This window comes from Malaclemys terrapin, chromosome 13, assembly GCF_027887155.1.
Source record: "Malaclemys terrapin pileata isolate rMalTer1 chromosome 13, rMalTer1.hap1, whole genome shotgun sequence".
Lineage (NCBI taxonomy): Eukaryota > Metazoa > Chordata > Testudines > Emydidae > Malaclemys > Malaclemys terrapin.
The window spans coordinates 20,208,154-20,226,757 of record NC_071517.1 but is presented as its reverse complement, the minus strand read 5'-3'; positions in this window follow the sequence as shown (position 1 = coordinate 20,226,757).

Genomic DNA, 18,604 nt, shown 5'->3' with positions numbered 1-18,604 from the left:
ATCATGTGAGCACTGGAGGAATTTGCTGCACTAAATGAAGGTTTTTTCCTGTGTTCCCCTTCCTCTGTTCAGAAAGGCAAGGCTGAAAAAAGTGAAACTGGTTCTTCCAGTCGATGGTGGAGTTGTGAAATAAGGGAACTTCCACTCAGGTGTCATCTCTTTTTTGGCATGGAGGAAGAAGATGGTGATAGGCATCTTTGGTGACTCCAGAATGGTTAGCATCATGCCTCTATATCTGAGGCAAAACTATTTAGGGGGTTGTGGGGTTATCCTTTGCTATTGTAAAAGACTCATAGAGTTTAAGGTCAGAAGAGACCATCATGATCATCTAGTTTGATCTGCACATTGCAGGCCACAGCACCTCACCCACAGTACTGGGTTTACCATGGCACCAGTGGCACCAGGCCCACAATCAGAAGGGGCCCCGGCCAGCCCGATCCCCCGGCCGGCTGAGCTGGCCAGGAAAGCTGCCTCTGCCCTGCTTCTTCCCGATGGCCCCCACCCTTGCCCACCCCTGCTCCGTCCCAGCCCCGCATCCACTCCACCCCTTCCCCCCAAGTCCCCTCCCCTGAGCTACGCATCCCGGGGAACTGCAGCAGCAGTCGGCCCGCCCTGCAATCACCAGGCGGCAGGAAGTGGAGCGACCCGGCCCCAGCCCGCTCTGCCGGTGAGTGCTGGGGGTTGGTTTCCCCCCCTGCCCCTCAAGCCTGGGGAGGAGATGGAGCGGTGGGGAAAGGGCATGGGATGGTGAAGAGAAGGGGGCAGGGGGAAAGAGACAGTGGGGACGAAGGGGGTGGGGTGGGGTGGGGAGGAGATGGGGCAGTGGGGAAGGGGCATGGGATGGGGAAAAGAAGGGGGCAGAGGAAGCAGGGGCAGGGGGGAAGCTGGAGCCCAGCATGTAGCATCCCCTTGGCAGAAGCTGGGGCTTCCCTGTTAAGCAGGCTCATCGAACCCTCCTCCCCTGCATCTGTACCACCCCGATGAGCCCCCCCAGACACCCTCCCCACTGAGCCCCAACCACCTGCACCTGGACCCCCACCCAAATGAACCCCACCTCCCCTGCACCTAGACACCCCCTGCTGAGCCCCAAACACCTTCACCTTGATCTCCTGCAGAGTCCCATTGCCCCCGCACTTGAAACCGCCCAATGAGGTTCTGTGCATCCAGATCTCCCACTGAGCCGCCCGCGCCCAGATTGCCCCACAGAGAACTCTCTTACCCCCACCTGGATCCCCCCACACTAAGTCCCTCTGTACTTGGATCCTGCTGCCGGGCTGAGCCTCCCTGCCCATATCTGGTGTCATAAACATACAGCTAAGGGTAGCATAAAATCCCTCTTTACCCTGTAAAGGGTTAATTCCTCTTTTACCTGTAAAGGGATAAGAAGCTCAGATAACCTGGGTGGCACCTGACCAAAAGGACCAATAAGGAGAGAAGATACTTTCAAACCTGTGGGGGAAGGTTTTTTGTCTGTGTTTCCTAGAGTCAACACGGAAACAGGGCAGGGAAAATACATCTCCCTAAGCCATAGAATTTCAGGTTTGGAAGGGACCTCAGGAGGTTATCTAGTCCAACCTGCTGCTCAAAGCAGGACTAATCCCCAGACAGATTTTTGCCCCACATCACTAAATGGTCCCCTCAAGGATTGAACTCACAACCCTAGTTTAGCAGGCCAATGCTCAAACCACTGAGCTATCCCTCCTCCTGTAACTAAACTAAGCATCAAGTCTTGCAAAGATAGTAAGTAATAGCAAAGAAATGCATTAGATTACCTTTGTTTTATCTTGTGAATTTTCCCTGTGCTAAGAGGGAGGTTTATCCCTGTTTTTGTAACTTTAAAGTTTTGCCTAGAGGGGAAATCCTCTGTGTTTAAGACTTTTGTTATTCTGTAAAGTACTTACCCTCCTAATTTTACAGAGGTGATTCTTTTACATTTTCTTTAATTAAAATTCTTCTAAGAACCCGATTGATTTTTCATTGTTCTTAAGATCCAAGAGTTTGGGTCTATGTTCACCTGTACCAATTGGTGAGGATATTATTCTCAAGCCTTCCCTAGGAAAGGGGGGTGCAGGGCTTGGGGGAATATTTTGGGGGATTAGGACTCCAAGTGGTCCTTTCCCTGATTCTTTGTCTAAATCACTTGGTGGTGGCAGCATTCTGTTCAAGGCAAGGTGGGATTTGTGCCTTGGGGAAGTTTTTAACCTAAGCTGGTAAAAATAAGCATAGGGGGTCTTTCATGCGGGTCCCCACATCTGTACTCCAGAGTTTGGCGCTGGGCGCACAAAAAGTTAATCTGGCGCTGCTCACCCACCCACTCCTGTAATAGATCCCTAACCTCTGGCTGAGTTATGGTTTAATCATGGTTTAAAGACTTCCAGTTACAGAGAATCCACCATTTACACTAGTTTAAACCTGCAAGTGACCTGTGCCCGATGCTGCAGAGCACGGTGAAAAAAACCCCAGAATTTCTGCCAATCTGACCTGGGGGAAAATTCCTTCCCGACCGCAAATATGGTGAGCAGATAGACCCTGAGCATGTGGGTAAGACTGACCAGCCAGACATCTGGGAAAGAATTCTCTGTAGTAACTCAGAGCCCTCCCCATCTAGTGATGAGGGGCAAACTCTCTTGGGAAGGGGAAATCATTATGGTGTGCAACCTGTTCTTTTCAAGGTTTTAGAGATTTTTTAAAAGGATATTAAGATAATGTAGTGTGAATATAGGTGCGAGTGCTAAGATATAATATGATGCCTTTCGTTGTGGCTTGTAAATATTCTATATTAAACTTATACATAGGGATCATTCATCCATCACCAACATGCAGCCACCTCTTAGGTGAAGCACAGCAGCTGTTTAACAGCTGCAGGCTAAGACAGGAAGGGATGAAGAAATAGGCTCTTAAAATCAACTGCTGTACTCCTCGACGACGGGAGAGGAGCTAAAATTGACCTTCCTGGGACAAATTTGGGGTACTGTAGACACAGCGCTGTGCAAATCTATGGTATTGGCCTCTGGGAGCTATCACAGAGTACTCCAATGTGACCACTCTGGACAGCACTTTCAACTCCGATGCACTAGCCAGGTACACAGGAAAAGCCCTGGGAACTTTTGAATTTCATTTCCTGTTTGATCAGCCTGGCGAGCTCAGCAGAACAGGTGACCAGGCAGTCCCAGAATCGCAAACGAGCTCCTGCATGGAGCGAACAGGAGACACTGGATCTGATTGCTGTATGGGGAGAAGAATCTTTGCAGGCAGAACTCCAATCCAGCAGAAGAAATGCTATATATATATATATATATATATGCCAAAATCACACAGGGCATGGTGTTCAGAGGCTACACCAGGGACACACAGCGGTGCCACGTGAAAATTAAGGAGCTCAAGCAAGCCTACCAAAAGACAAAGGAGGCAAATGGTCGCTCCAGGTCAGAGCCCCAGATATGCCGCTTCTATGATCAGCTGCATGGCATTCTAGGGGGGGACCCTACCACTACCCCACCACTGTCTGTGGACACCTGCAACACGGAGGAGGATTTTGTGGATGAGAAAGAGGAGGGGGAGGAGAATGCGCAGCAGGCAAGCAGAGAATCCGTTCTCCCCGGCAGCCAGGACCTTTTCATCACCCTGGAGCCAATACTCTCCCAGAGCATATTGTTCCCAGACCCTAAAGGTGGAGAAAGCACCTCTGGTGAGTGCAATTTGTAACTACACTACAAGGGTTAAAAGCAATTGTGTTTAATATTTGATTTTCCCTGAACAATTGGGATGCATTCGCGGCCAGTATAGCTACTGGAAAAGTCTGTTAACGTGTCTGGGGATGGAGGGGGAATCCTCCAGGGACATCTCCATGAAGCTCTCCTGGAGGTACTCTGAAAGCCTTTACAGAAGGTTTCTGGGGAGGGCTGCCTTATTTCGTCCTCCACGGTAGGACACTTTACCACACCAAGCCAGTAGCAAGTAGTCGGGAATCATTGCAGCACAAAGCATGGCAGCGAATGGTCCTGGGTTTTGGTCACATTCAGTCTTTATCTTTCTGTGTCAGCCTCAGGAAAGTGAGATCATTCATGGTCACCTGGCTGAAATAGGGGAATTTTTGTAAGGGAACAGTAATCCCCTCTGTTTGGTGATGCCTGGCACATTAGACCCCGGTCATGCTGGGCTGTTTGCGCTTGGCTAAAAGGGATCATCCCAGAGAATAGCCATGCGGGGAAGGAGGGGTGTGCTACACATCCACCCCAAAACGGCAGCCCCTCCTTTTAAATGGCAAACCCAACCGGCATTGCTTGCTATGGGAAAGGAGGGTGCTGCAGTTTGAAACCATTCCCACATGTTATGAACACGGAAGAAGCTAACCCCGGGTAGCCTTTGGCTTACCATGGCTGCCTGGAAACCGAATTTCGTTGCCCAGCCGTGTGTGACGTGTCACCATACCGGCAGGCACTCAATATAAAAGGCATCCCGTGGAGCTGCAGGAAAGGCAACTAGAGTACAGACCCCCGCTGCGTCCATTGTGTAACCGCCTGCCCTCATCACCAAGTTCCATATCCTCCTCACCCAGATGCCCAAGAACATGGGGGACGGGGATGGGGGGAGGCTCCAGGCACGCAGCCACTCAACTCCAGGGGATGGCCCAAGCAACAGAAGGCTGTCATTCAAACAGCTTTGATTTGTAGTGTGGCTACAATAAGCAATGTGGCCTTGTCCGTCTCTCCTCCCACCTAAGCTACCTTTCACTAGTTAGCATTGTCAGCGATCTCAAGTTTTTTTTAACAAATAAAGAATGAATGGATTGAGAACAATAGGGACTTTATTTCCTGTGCCAGCTGTGGTCGAAGGGGAGGAGGGGGATTGGTTTACAGGGAAGTACATTCACCAAAGGGGGCAGCTTTGCATCAAGGACAAACACACAACTGTCACACTGTAGCCTGGTCAGTCATTAAACTGTTTTTCAAAGCCTCTCTGATGCACAGTGCGCCTCGATGTGCTCTTCTAATTGCCCTGGTGTTTGGCAGTTCAAAATTGGCCACCAGGCAATTTGCCTCAACCTCCGACCCCACCATAAACATCTCCTCCTTATTCTCACAGATATTATGGAGCACACAGCAAGCAGCAATAACAATGGGACTACTGCTTTGGCTGAGGTCTAACCTACTCAGCAAAGAGCGCCAGCGCCCTTTTAAACATCCAAAGGCACATTCTACCACCATTCTGCACTTGCTCAGCCTAGTTGAACTGCTCCTTACTGCTGTCCAGGCTGCCTGTATACAGCTTTATGAGCCATGGGAGTAAGGGGTAGGCTGGGTCCCCCAGGATAACTATTGGCATTTCAACATCTCCAACGGTATTTTTCTGGTCTGGGAAGAAAGTCCCTTCTTGCAACTTTTTGAATAGCCCGGAGTTCCAAAAGATGCGAGCGTCATGCACCTTTCCCAACTATCCCACATTGATGTCGGTGAAACGTCCCTTGTGATCCACCAGTGCTTGCAACACCATTGAGAAGTACCCCTTGCGGTTTATGTACTGTTTGGCAAGGTGGTCCACTGCCAAGATAGGGATATGATTTCCGTCTATTGCCCCACCACAGTTAGGGAACCCCATTGCAGCAAAGCCATCCACTATGACCTGCACATTTCCAAGAGTCACTACCCTTGTTAGCGGAAAGTTATTGATTGCCCTGGCTACTTGGATCACAGCAGCCCCCACGGTAGATTTGCCCACTCCAAATTAATTCCTGACTGACCGGTAGCAATCAGGCATTGCAAGCTTCCACAGGGCTATCGCCACTCGCTTCTCAACTGTCAGGGCAGGTCTCATCTTGGTATTCCTGCGCTTCAGGGTGGGGGAAAGCAACTCACAGAGTACCAGGAAAGTGGCCTTCCGCATGCGAAAGTTTTGCAGCCACCGGGAGTCATCCCATACCTGCAACACTATGCGGTCCCACCAGTCTGTGCTTGTTTGCCGGGCCCAGAATCGGCGTTCCACTGTAACAGCATGCCCCAATGCCACCATGATATCCCAATTGCCACATCCCATGCTTTCAGGAACGTCTGTGTCCATGTCCTCCTCACAATCTTCCTCGTGCTGGCGACTCCTAGCTAGGCTCTGCACATAATGCAGGATAATGCACAAGGTGTTTTACTGATCACAAAAATAGTGTGCAGGTGAGCGGGCTCCATGCTTGCCATACTAATCCATGCAGATGCCAAATCCAGGAAAAAAGGCGCAAAACGATCATTTGCCAGTGCTTTCAAGGAGGGAGGGAAGGAGGGGAGACTGACGACATGTACCCAAAATCACCCACGACAATGTTTTTGCCCCATCAGGCATTGGGAGCTTAACCCAGAATTCCAATGGGCAGTGGGGACTGTGGGATAGTACCCACAGTGCACCACTCCATGAGTCAATGCTAGCCACGGTATTGAGGACACACTCCTCCGACCTAATGCGCTTAGTGGGGACATGCATGATCAACTGTCTAAAATCGCTTACTAAAGATCGACTTCTATAAAATCGACCTAATTTCATAGTGTAGACATGCCCTGAGGCTAGAATCAGAGACAGCAAGGCAGCTCACTCCCTCTTCCATGCAGCCAAAGGTGCTATAAATTACCTCACCAGCTTTTCAATTCTGCAGCTGGCTGCAGAGCAATGGAAGGAAGAGTCCTCAAAGATTCTACAAGCAACATACAGAAGACCTAGGATTTGGTTTCAGGGACCAGTGAGTGCCACAGCAAGAAAATGCGATGCATTGTCTATGTCCTTACTCCCCACAGAAAGAGGAAGGTGCATACCCACATCTGCTATGAGCTCTCTTCTAGATTAAGGAAAACAATGTGAAAAGCACAAAAGCAAAGTCTCCATGAAAGCACATGGGGGGTGGAGGGTTGTCTCCTCCGAAACCAAGTGCCATGAGCGCTGAGAACAAGATGGCTGCTGAACTCTGCACACAGAGAGCACTCAGTAATTTGAAGGATGCAGTACACAGGAGACAAAAAGGCATCATTTTTTCCTAACTGCCTACGTTTCAGATTACTTATTGTGTGGCACTCAGAATCCTCTGGGTATGAGTGTTTCAAAACCATGATTATGATTATTACAATCTATGAGAACCGCAATCAGAAGAGCAAGTACGAACAACCAAGGGGAAAATATAATGCTGGAAAAAGCTGAGGTCAGTTGCAAATAGGTGAATTACTCATTTTTCACCTCCAGAGACCTCCAGAGCATCACCCCAAACCTCCAGTGACTAGCCTATTCTACTCATAGCCTATTCCAGCTCGTGCATTCAGTTCAGCATTGGGAGGTGAAGAGGGGGCAGCCAGGATTTCTATCTTCAAATCTGAACCATTCCCAGGGAATTGCGCAGTCCCCACCCACTCTCATCCATTAAGGCAGATGACAGAGATATTTGGCTAAGGCTTGTGCTGGAAGGAATTCCAATTTCTTGCCAGCTGTGTTAGCTTTAGAGCCTGCCAGATACATGGTTGTTTAATTAGGGAAAAAAGAAGCCCTGAATAACATAGGCAGTTCTGTCTCATTTCTCAGCAGTGGGGTTCTCCAGAGGCTCCAGCTGGAGGGTTTGCCCATATACTCCATGACCTTTACACAGGATAGAGCAGAAGCTAAGTTCAAACAGAGTGGGCATGTTTGTGAAAGCTCAGGTGTGATCTCTGTTCATTACTCTCCTCACTTGTTGTAGATACATAGAGACAGATCCTTTCTACCGGGATAAATCGCTGTAGCTCCATTGGCTTCACCAGTCTCTGGCCCATGTGCTACAGATGCCCAGGAGCCATTTGATAAAGACAAGAAGAAATATTTTTGTGATTATTTGTTCCTGGATCAAGCAGCATGAGAGAGAAGTTCTGAATCCCTCCTAAAGAAACCAGCAGGCCCTTTCTCCTTTGCACTATCCCTGCTGCCCCATAAAGGGCTGCTGATGGCTCTCACAATTATTATTTGTTCTGGCGTACCAGGCCTGGCAATTGCTATTAGCCAATATCTACAGATAGAATGCAAGAAGGAATCAATAATATCACTATAACACACTCGGCAAATGTGTCCTTGTCCAGCTCCAGTGCCTAGGCCACGTGGATAGTTGACGTGTCTGCTCCTGCCTTTAAGCTAAGGGATCTGGTTCTTTAGTAGAGCTGGGCGACACACAGAATTTCACTTCCACAGGAAATCTTGACATTTTGAAATTTCTATTTGCCCCAAACTGGAACAAAATAAAAATCAACATTTCCTGATTAACGCGATTTCCAAACCAAGCGAATTTCAGAAATAGCTGAATGACTTTAGCAAAATGTTTCGTTTCAGTGAGGCCAAAGCACTTTGTATATTATATTTATTATATTATAAGCATGTCATATAAAAGTCAAAGTGATAAAATCTAAACAATGTCAAACCAAAGTGCTTCGACTGTATCAAAACAAAATGTTTCAATAATTGTTCATTGAAAATGTTGATGAAATCAGTATGTTCCTGTGAAATGTTTCAATTTCATCCAATCAGCATTTTGCTAAAGAAAACTGTCCCACTGGAAAATTTCTGACCAGCTCTGTTCTTTGACTCAGGTAGGGGAGGTTCATGTTTTAGCTCCAGAGATTGAGTTCAGTCTCCTGATGACCCAGCCAGAGGTGTCATAAGAACACCATAAAAAGATACATGAACATTATCCATTTGCAGATGGCATTTGTCCCTAAGATGGATAGTGTTGAAGGTCCACAAACAGGCTGCACAACCTTCATACTTGAAATGTTTGGATGGAAACTCTGCCAACTCCATCCTCTACATCCGTAAACTTTTCCACAAATACCTTGTGCTAGGGAAAAGGAAAACTTTCCCATGCAAAGCAAACCAAATGGTGCAAAGGGTACGATCAACGAAAACTTCCCTTACACATGGTCTGATATTCCCCAAGCACAAAATGGACTAATACCCCATTCATTTAGTACATAGCAGATGGTCATCCAGGTTTGGCTCATCCTGTATTTCACTCCACCGCTCATCTGGGAGTTCATTCTATCTACTCTCTCCTCTCTGTGAAATGACTCTTTCTAAAATTCTCATTACATATGTACTCTCTTAACATCTAGTCCCCCTCATTCTCGTCTATCCAACAATCTGAAATAGGTCAGTGACCTTAACTCTAGGGGCCCTATGGGAGTTTTGCTATTAACTTTATTGGGAGTAGGGCAAAGAGCTAAAGAGTGCTTCTAGAATATGCAGCCTGAGTTTCCCCAGACAATCAACAGAAGATTCCAGGGCACCTGCCCATTCAGTTTCACAACTCTCCGTTAGGCAGGTGCAGCGTCCAGGAGGGGAAGGCGATGGGAGAGGGATGGGATCTGTAGAACACAAGGGGAAAATCTATCACAAACCTCCTGCTTGTGCTTCATTTCAGAATATGTTACCCCTTGTTTGCAAATGAGAAAGCCATATCCCTGGTCAGCTCCTCCACACCATGTTGCCCAGTCCACGCACACATTTGGGAAGGGGGAGGACATGTCCAGCACACAGGCCCTCCTAAGTGCCCTACCACTCTTTATAGATAACTTTCAAGAGGATTTTAATTCTGATTTAGCTGCCACTTGGGATTTCATTTACATTTCTTACCTAACAGCAGGTATGGTGTGAAACCTGGAATGAGCATTGCAGCATGCTCCACGCTCAGCCCTGAACCTTGCAACTGTCCACAAGTTCCTATTATTTCCACTGGAAACTCAGGCTCTCAAATAGCCCACAGAGCTCTGGCTAATATATAATAGCCCTTCACACTTACTGCAGAGGGAAAGTTCGGTGTACTTTACAAACCTGAATTAATTAACCCTTGCAACTCCCCTCTGAGGCAGATGAGTATGGCAACACTCATTTTACTGATGGGTAAGCTGAGGTACAGCACGCAAGTGACTTGCTTGAGAGTATACAACAAGTCAATGGCAGAGCCAGGAATAGAAGCTGGGAATCCCAGTCGCCAGTTCTAACTATTAGACCATGCTTCTTCCCTTCAACCCGTGAACACAGCCCAGCACTCACATGCAACTCTCTTTTTAAAACACCATATTGTTTTACTTTTTCCCCTATGTACTTTTCATATGTTTTGGTTCACATGCCAGAGCAAAAGAACGGGTTCAGGAGTAGTTGGTCAACATAATTATGAAAATCCTTCATGCTTGCAGCCTCGTGAAGATACATTTATTCCTCTTCTTCATTCGTACCACTAGGTGTCAGCATAGCAACACATTTGGCATTATGTAGTATTGCCTGCCATGCAAAGTTTGGAGGTGGAAGTTTCCTGTCTCCTACCTGTGGTAAGTTACAGTCACAGGGAGGATGCCATTGTAGTTTCTCCTCCTCCCACTGTACACTAGCATAGTCTCATGCATGCATGTGTTGTACGTTCATGCCTGATAGCCTCCAGGTGTCACCTCTGTGACAGCACAGCCCCAGAGGAGGTGGAGATCTTTGGAGGGTGTATGGAAAACTGAACTAAACTCAAGCACTCAGCCCCATGCTGGATGATGATAGACCCACTCCTAGAGCTCCGTTTATCCAGTGATCTCAGTGTGCTTTACACGGGGGGAAATGGTTTTACGGATGGGGAAACAGGGAAAGTGACTTGTCCAAGGCCACGTAGCAATCAGTAACTGTCAGGAAGGGAATCCATCTCTGCTTTAGCCAGTAGGCCCCACTGCTTCTCATCAGCCAGATCCTCAGCTGGTGTAAATCATCACAGCTCCACTGAAATCAATGGCACTATGCCCACTAGCACCAGGGGAGGCTCTGGCCCAGTCTGTGTCGGAATGTTCTGTAACTTGAGTTTGAGATCCTCATGGAGCCAAGATCATGACCTTTTCCCAGGTCAACTCCTTTGCAGGGCATTCCTTTGAAAGGCTCACGTTTTAACTCATGACTGGCGGAGCTAGGGGGTTGCAGCCAGCGCTGGGCACAATATTTGCATCAGATTAAGCCATGGTTTGAGATTTAGTATGTGCCCAGACCGAGTCACACAGCCAGATCTTCAAACAACACTCCCTCCAGCTGGCCTCTCTCCTAGGCCTCATGTGCTCTCCCATATCTCACATCCCTTCAGGAAGGAGGCCAGGGCTCACTACAGTGGAGGGGGGAGAGATGTTTGTCAAACTGGTTTGCAAAAATGAGGTCACTTCTGATCCATGCGAAGCCAACTGCACTGCAAGATGCAATTAATTCACAATACCCACTGCAAACCAAGCCCTGCAATGTTTCCACAACCCTGGCATTAACCTCTCACATTAACATACACACACACACAGTTCTCTTAGGACATGTTTGTCTTCAAAGTAGCCACCCCACCCTTCCCAAAAATCACATCCCACTGCCAATATAAACCGGTCTGTTCCTTTCTCAGCTCCCGCAGGCGTCTGAGGAAGCTACACTGTATTTGAAACAAGGCAATGGGTGGAGTGAGCTTTTAACCTTCATTTTGACTGGAAACTGATGGTGTAGCCCCTCCCATTACAATGCCCTGTACTAGCTACGCTGGTTTCATTGCTCAAAGAGGCACTTCTCCTTGGGTGGAGCTTGTCCTGTCTCCACTGAAGGTCTCACGAGACCCCAAATCTGGCCCGGTTCTCCCACTGCCTTGGCAGTGCCACCATCCTCGTGCCCACCTGATGTTACAAGTGTCACCTAGACAGGGAGCTAACGAATTGGAGCATCTAGTATCACCTGCCGTGCTGCTGGAAGGGAAAAGGGCTCAGATGCAGCCAGCAGAGTGGGGAGATCACTGCAAAGTTCATAGCAAATGCTTTTCCAGATGTGAAAATACAGCTAACCCACTGCCTGTGAGACCCGCATTAGGAGGCTGTGGGTCATTGTTCCTTCTAGTGACTGCATCATATGAAAGGACAAGAGCCTACTAGGGCCAACCAGAGTGAATTAAGTGAAACCAAATTAAGGACACTTTAATTCTAACTGAGAGCATCCGCATAGGGGTTTAACGCTGTTTAACAAATCTACTTTAAGAGTTAATTTGCATTAACTTTCCTGAGGATCCCCATGTAGATAAGCCCTGGGGTATGTCTACACAGCAGCTGGGAGCAAGCCTGCAGGCCAGGTAGACAGCCTCACATTAGCAAGGCTCCAGCTAGTGCACTAATAAAAATAGCATGGATGTGGCAGCTCGGGCTCTCAAGCCCACCCAACCCCCTGGGTCTGAGTTCGGGTGACTAACCCGAACCTCTGCCAGAGCCACAGCATCTGCCCAGTTACTCTTAGTGTGCTAGCTTGAGCCCTGCTAGTGCAAGTCTGTCTACCCAGGCTGGGAGGCTCGCCCCCAGCTGCAGTGTAGACACATCCTTAGTGTCTTCTTTAACAGCTCGGAGTGATGTGTTGGGTGCCAGCGATCACTAGGTGCCACTACAAGGACAAGAAAGGGACAGAAAGGAAAAACTTTTGGGCAAGTTTGACCTGGCAGGTTCCATTGTTCTAGTAAAATTCTCAGCTAGGGAACCAGATGCTGATCAATTTGCAGTTGCACACAAGCACATTAGACAGCAGAGGGCAGCAGGAAACTGCATGGAGGAAACACAAAGCAAAGTTTCTCTTTGTAGCAGGGAGGCCTTCCTTACAGCATGGCAGATACCTTGTGTGTACACAAAAGTTGTGCTGTTTTAACTATACCAATAGAGCTGAAGCAGTACAGCCTCCCTCCTGGGGGCACAGCGATACCATAGAAAGGTGCTGATAGCAGGATAGCTTATTCCTGTGCAGGAAAAGGCATAAACGCTCCTAGCATAAAGCACCTTTATACCAGTATAATTGTGCCCACGTTAGGGGCTGTTCCAGTATAACTAATATTGGTAAAAAAAAATTACATTCCTAACCCACATAGTTTTAGTGATACAGACACTGAGCACGGAGCAGGCCTAAGACTTCAAAGAGGTGTGCTCCTGTGCCAAGGTGTTACCCTGCCCGCACCTCCACCTTTCAGATGTACAGCCAAGGCCCCCCTGCTCACTGAAGGCCCCTTTCTACCAGAGCAGGAGTGGGCATCATGATGTCCTGGGAAAATTCCAATTCTGTCTCCCTGAAACTGCTACCTTGCAGTTTCAATCGGATCTCTGTAGGGCCAGATCTTCTGCTGGTGTAACTGACATGGCTCCATTGAAATCAATAAAGTTACACCAATTTGCACCAGTGGAGGATCTGGCCCATTGGGTGTAGTATCACTGTTAAACAGCAGCTATGTTTCAAAATCCAAAGGTGGCTGCTCTGGGCCCTGTGTGTCAGTTTGCACAGGCTGGTGAATGCTTTGAGATCTCTGGCGCTGGAGAGAGTAAAGGTCTGTCACTTTGACTACACTGGCAATTCACAGCGCTGCACTTGCTGTGCTCAGGGGTGTGAAAAAACACCCCCCCTGAGCGCAGCGAGTGCAGCGCTGTAAAGCGCCAGTGTAATCAGCGCCTGCAGCGCTGCACGCTCGCTCGCAGCACTGCAAGCTATTCCCCTCGGAGAGGTGGAGTACTTGCAGCGCTGCGAGAGAGCTCTACAGGCGCGACTACACTCACGCTTCACAGCGCTGCCGCGGCAGCGCTGTGAATCCGCGAGTGTAGCCAAGGCCTGTGACAGATGTTCCTTTCAGTAAGAGGCCTAACAAATACTTGTGCACGGTACGAGATACCAGCCACCATTTCAGAGATGGGCCACCAGAACATCTCCTCCATCCCTGCCCCCCAGCCTCTCCCCTTGCGCTCCAAATCACCCCCAGTCTGGAACTAGTGGCCAAAAATTCCTATTCCCTCCTGACTAATCCCTTTAAGAGTGATGGTTTCTGAAGTGCATCATAACCGATACTTCTCCCAGGCAAGGGGTTTCTTCTTTCCCAGGCTCTTGGATTTCAGGCTCCCTTTCTATCCAATCCAAGGTGTCTCCTCCACACACTGACCCTCCAGGATGCAGTTCAAAGCCTCAAAACAGGATAAGCAGGAAAAGCTGCCCCGGCTCTCCCTCCGTTGACATAGTTTCGGTCTAGTTCTTGGTGTCAAAGAAGGTATTCACCTCGCCAGCAATTTACAGGCCCCATGTGCTGGCTGCTGCAGCTGCTGAGGGGCCCCGGGAGGGAACGAGAGGAAGGAAAGCCTCTGAGATGTTCAGGTGTGGCCTTCATGGCAAACAACCCTTTTCTGTTATTCTGGAGACTGAGACCAGCTTACATCCCTGCGTCCAATGGTAAATCACTGCCAGGCTAGGTTAGAGGGCACCATCCCTCTCCCTGGGAGAAAGGAGCTATCTAAGGCAAATTCCATGTTTCAATTGATTTTGGTATTGTTGCAGCTGACTGCCAAGGTAACAGCAAGCAAACACCAGGGGATTCAGGGGGTGAAACAGAAATATCTCCTGGGATTTAGGGCCAGGATATAATGACTCAGACCAGCCGGCACATCAGTGCTTAGGAAAGCAAGCAGCCCTGTCATGCTCAGCTTCACCTACAAAGGCCCCCAGCATTGTTCCTTGAACCAGGCCCTCTCTGTAAGGCAAGATGTATAAGCCAGAGGCCTGCATTGCTACACTGGCACACTCCCAGTCCAAGTGCTGAGTGAGCACTGAAGCCATGAGAGCATCCCCATTTTAAATGGCCTGTCAGGAGGGGATCTGACCTGATGGTCTCTGGGTAGGGTTGCCAACCCTCCAGGATTGTCCTGGAGTCTCCCAAGAATTAAAGATTATGTCATGTGATGAAATCTCCAGGCATTCATCCAACCAAATTTGGCAACCCTACTCAGGTTGGGGTGGGGGCCCTCTGGGATTCAGGATCCCCAGTTCCTTGTTCCTTCAGGGTGCTGTGGCAGCAGAGGCCTCATCTTGTAGGTGATGAGCCCCTCCAGCAGACTTGAGAGCAGACCATCTGCAGCTAGACCAATGTGAGGTTTAAGGAAGGAGTGTAGAATATGTATTGAGGATGCTGGGATCCTTGAGAGGGGGATGGGTAATGGAGCCCCACGCCGGGGGGGGGGGGGGGGAATGATCTGCAAGAGGACACTGCCTTAGATGGTCTCTAACCTTCTGTTTGGGCTGCTGTGTGCTACTGAAATCCTATGAGGGCAACACTGGAAGATTGGAACTTAGCTGGTACTTCCTGAGCTCTGCCCAAGTCCTTCTCCACATGGATCCCATTATGCCCCTCCCCCACTGCTGAACCCAGGCCTATTCTGTGCCCCCTCCTCTGCTCTGGACAGCGTGCCTGTCGTTGGTATCGCTCCTCAAAGCCCTACCCAATTTCACCATCTTTCCCATCTGGTAGCCTAGCTCCCGGAGCACCCCACACTCGAGCAGTCACCTCAACTTTCCTCTCAGCCACCACCCAGCATGCCCCAAGAAAAGTGGTCCAGCACATTCAAACAGCCAAGCTATGGCAGACCTTGTAGGGCGCAGCAGGGCGAAATGAGCACGCACAAAGAATGCCCCGCTGCCAGCTCTCTCCTGTGGGTGGAGGAAAGAACGGCTGGGTCAAGCAGGTGATGAGGCTAGGTGTGCTGAGGAACTGGACGCTGAGCCGCAGCCAAGAGCCAAGCCTGGGTGCCAAAACCCCAGAAAGCTGGATGCAAGCAGAGGAGCACTGAGAAAGGGCTGGAGGAAATGCGAGGACTGTGTGCCAGAGAGTCCTGAATGCCAAGGCTGAACACTGCAGCACCTAGCTGGGATGCCAGGGGATCTGTGACATAGGTCTCTGGAGCACTGGAAAGCTCCATATATGTCTCCAGTACTGTTCATACTAATAATATCACCTAGAAGGGACACTGAGCTGCACCCACCAGTTGCACTGTGGAGGTGCCGTTCCAGACTACCCCACCAATGGCAGCAGAAGGAGCTGTATCAGACAGCCTCAGCCACACCAATGGCAGCGAAGCAGATAAGATGTAATTCACCAGTACTGAGAATATGGAGATAAACTGGAGTAGGACAGTGAGAACAGCCCCATGTTGCTTCTCCCAACAGATTGTGTCTGTGCTTTGATTTGGAAACCTGTTTCTATCCTTTCCCCCCCTCCCCCCACCTCTTGCTCCCAAACCAGGTCTGTCACCACCCAGGAGAATGATGATTTCAGACATCTCTTCATTACTGTCAGCAGTAACAGTCTATTAACCTCCTGCAGCCCCACCCAGGCCTCAGGCCAAGAGGTGGGAGAGCAAGTTATCCCCAGATGAAAGGAGATTATTTCACACTGAACAGGTTGGGGCTGCCCTGTGTATGTCCCTGAGGCATTGACTTGCTGGAATGTGTGGGGCAGTGTCCTCCCCAAACACCTGTAGAAGGAACACAGGGGGAGGGGAGCTGGTGTTTACACTCATTTGGATTTTGCAAGAACTACGTGACAAGTGGTTGAACTGCAACTGGGTGTGAGGGAAGCTATGAGGGGAGTGGCACTGACCATACCAAGCCATTCCTACGGACTCATTGAGGGCGTCCCAAATAGCTCAGCTCCCAGCATTATAGCTTCACTGTGAATTTTGTGCTGGTGAAAGGTGCCAGCATGATGGATCTGGAGCCCCTGTTTATCCCCCAGAACAGGGACAGTAAGGGCCGGCGTCCCCACTACCTTCACATTGCCCTATTAATTAAAGGGGGACTGAGACCACCAGCCCCTCTGACTGTGTCATTGAACACTGTAACAATCCCCACTTGCTGCCAGTCGGAGCCAACCCCTGGAGCTGAGACCTAGAGGTGATGAACTGTCTCCTAGTACCTGTCCCACCCACTCACCTTTTGAAAAGGAAACCAGCTACAGTACACAGTAGTTACCCCCCACCACCACCACCGCTGAATCCCAACCAGTCTCCTTGAACTCACTTAACTCTACTGCTCAGCCTGACCTCTAAAGACCAGCGCCAGTCCCTCCCTAATACACTCAGCACGAGATCCCATCCTGCTGTCACTTACACAAGGCATCTTCAGTCTTAGCCACAAGGACCCAGCTTGTGCTAATTAGAGATGGGCGCTCTGCAGGGCACGTGACCCAGCACAGCTGCTGAGCAGAATGGCTCGAGAAGTGCCTTTGAAGAGCTTCAATCTAAGTACTAATTTTTGGCTCCCCACAGACTAAACCACAGAAAAGATTTTCTCTAACCACCTCGTCTGGCAGGATTCTCACTCTTGGTTCTTAGCTTTCTAGCCCACAACAGGGAAACTCCCTGAGTGCTAAGATTTTAATTCCTGAGGGCAGATGTAGTGTGGAATAGGGTGCAAGTTAGGCTCCTTACTGCTGAGGCTGGTGCATGCCACACCCTACCTGTCTACCAGGTACAAATTCCACCCTCTCAATGTTCTAGTCGGCTCCTTCTTGGCTGCGGGGGGCAAAAGTCCAGATCTCCCATGACTTTAGCCCTAGCAGCTCTTCCCCACTTCTCATTTCTGTGTCCTCACTCTATTAAGTGGCTCTGTGGGTGCTCAAAGTGTGAGGCCCTTGCCTCAGTTCAGGGGCGCATTTTTTCTTTGGTGCCCTGGGTTGCCCCTTAAGTGCTTCAATGCTCAGCCTTGGCACTCTGGCATATCACCCTGGTGTTTTCTCCCCATACTTTGTGCCCTCTTGGTGCTCCTATGCTCAAGTCCAGCTTTCTGGTCATGCCCACACCTCGTCATGTCATCCACTTAGGAGTGAGCTCAAAAAAAAGTGGGGACCCCCTCTGCTTCCTCCTCAACGCACCCCAACTCGAGGCCAGCTCCACTGGTGCAGACAGCCTCCCTCTGCAGGGTGCAGCAGGACAACACCATGATCTTTACCAACCTGTGGCCTCCTTTTAGCAGCAGGGTGCCAAGAAGGAATTCACTAGCTGGCTGTGCTGTTCTGTCGGTCATAAAGTGACATTCGCAATGGCTAGTTTCTGATTCCCATGGGAACGTGTCCTCATTTTGTTTATCTTGAATGCAATAAAATGAAATTAAATTTAAACAAAAAAAGATGGGGCATTAACAGTAGAGTAAACACACCTATCTCCTGGTTCTCATCACTGTCTGCCGCTAAGCAGCCCAGCTACCAAACTGGTAATTTCAGTGGGATTAAACTCACACTCCACCCCAAACAAGAACTGAAACCAAAACATAGTGCTGAAGACTTTAAACAAAATCCATTCACTCATTTCACAGTAGCTAGGGGCAGGCATTACCTTGAGACCTGGAAAGGCCCTGGCTGATTTCCTTGTTCTGTCACAGACTTCCTGTGTGACCCCAGGCAAGACACTTGCTCTGTGTGCCTCAGTTCCCCAGCTGTACAATGGGGAGAACAGCACTGCCCTACTTCACATTAAAGTGTCAGGTGCTCAGCTACTACAGGAATGGGAGCCCCGTAAGTACTTAAGCTAGAGCTGCTAAAGGGGCCAGGAAAGGCTATTTTCATGGTATTAGCCTGCCAGACTAAGGCTGTCTGCACTTTGCACTGGAGGCGTCAATTCCAGCTGGAGCAAACATTCCCACACTAGCAATGATCAAGTCAGCGCACTAAAAATAGAGCCTAGCTGCAGCAGGGTGAGCAGCAGGAGGGGCTAGCCGGCCCCAGGACATACACATTCGAGCCCTGGTTTTACAGGAAGGGGATCTGGCTTTGCTGGATTAAAAGCCCTCCATG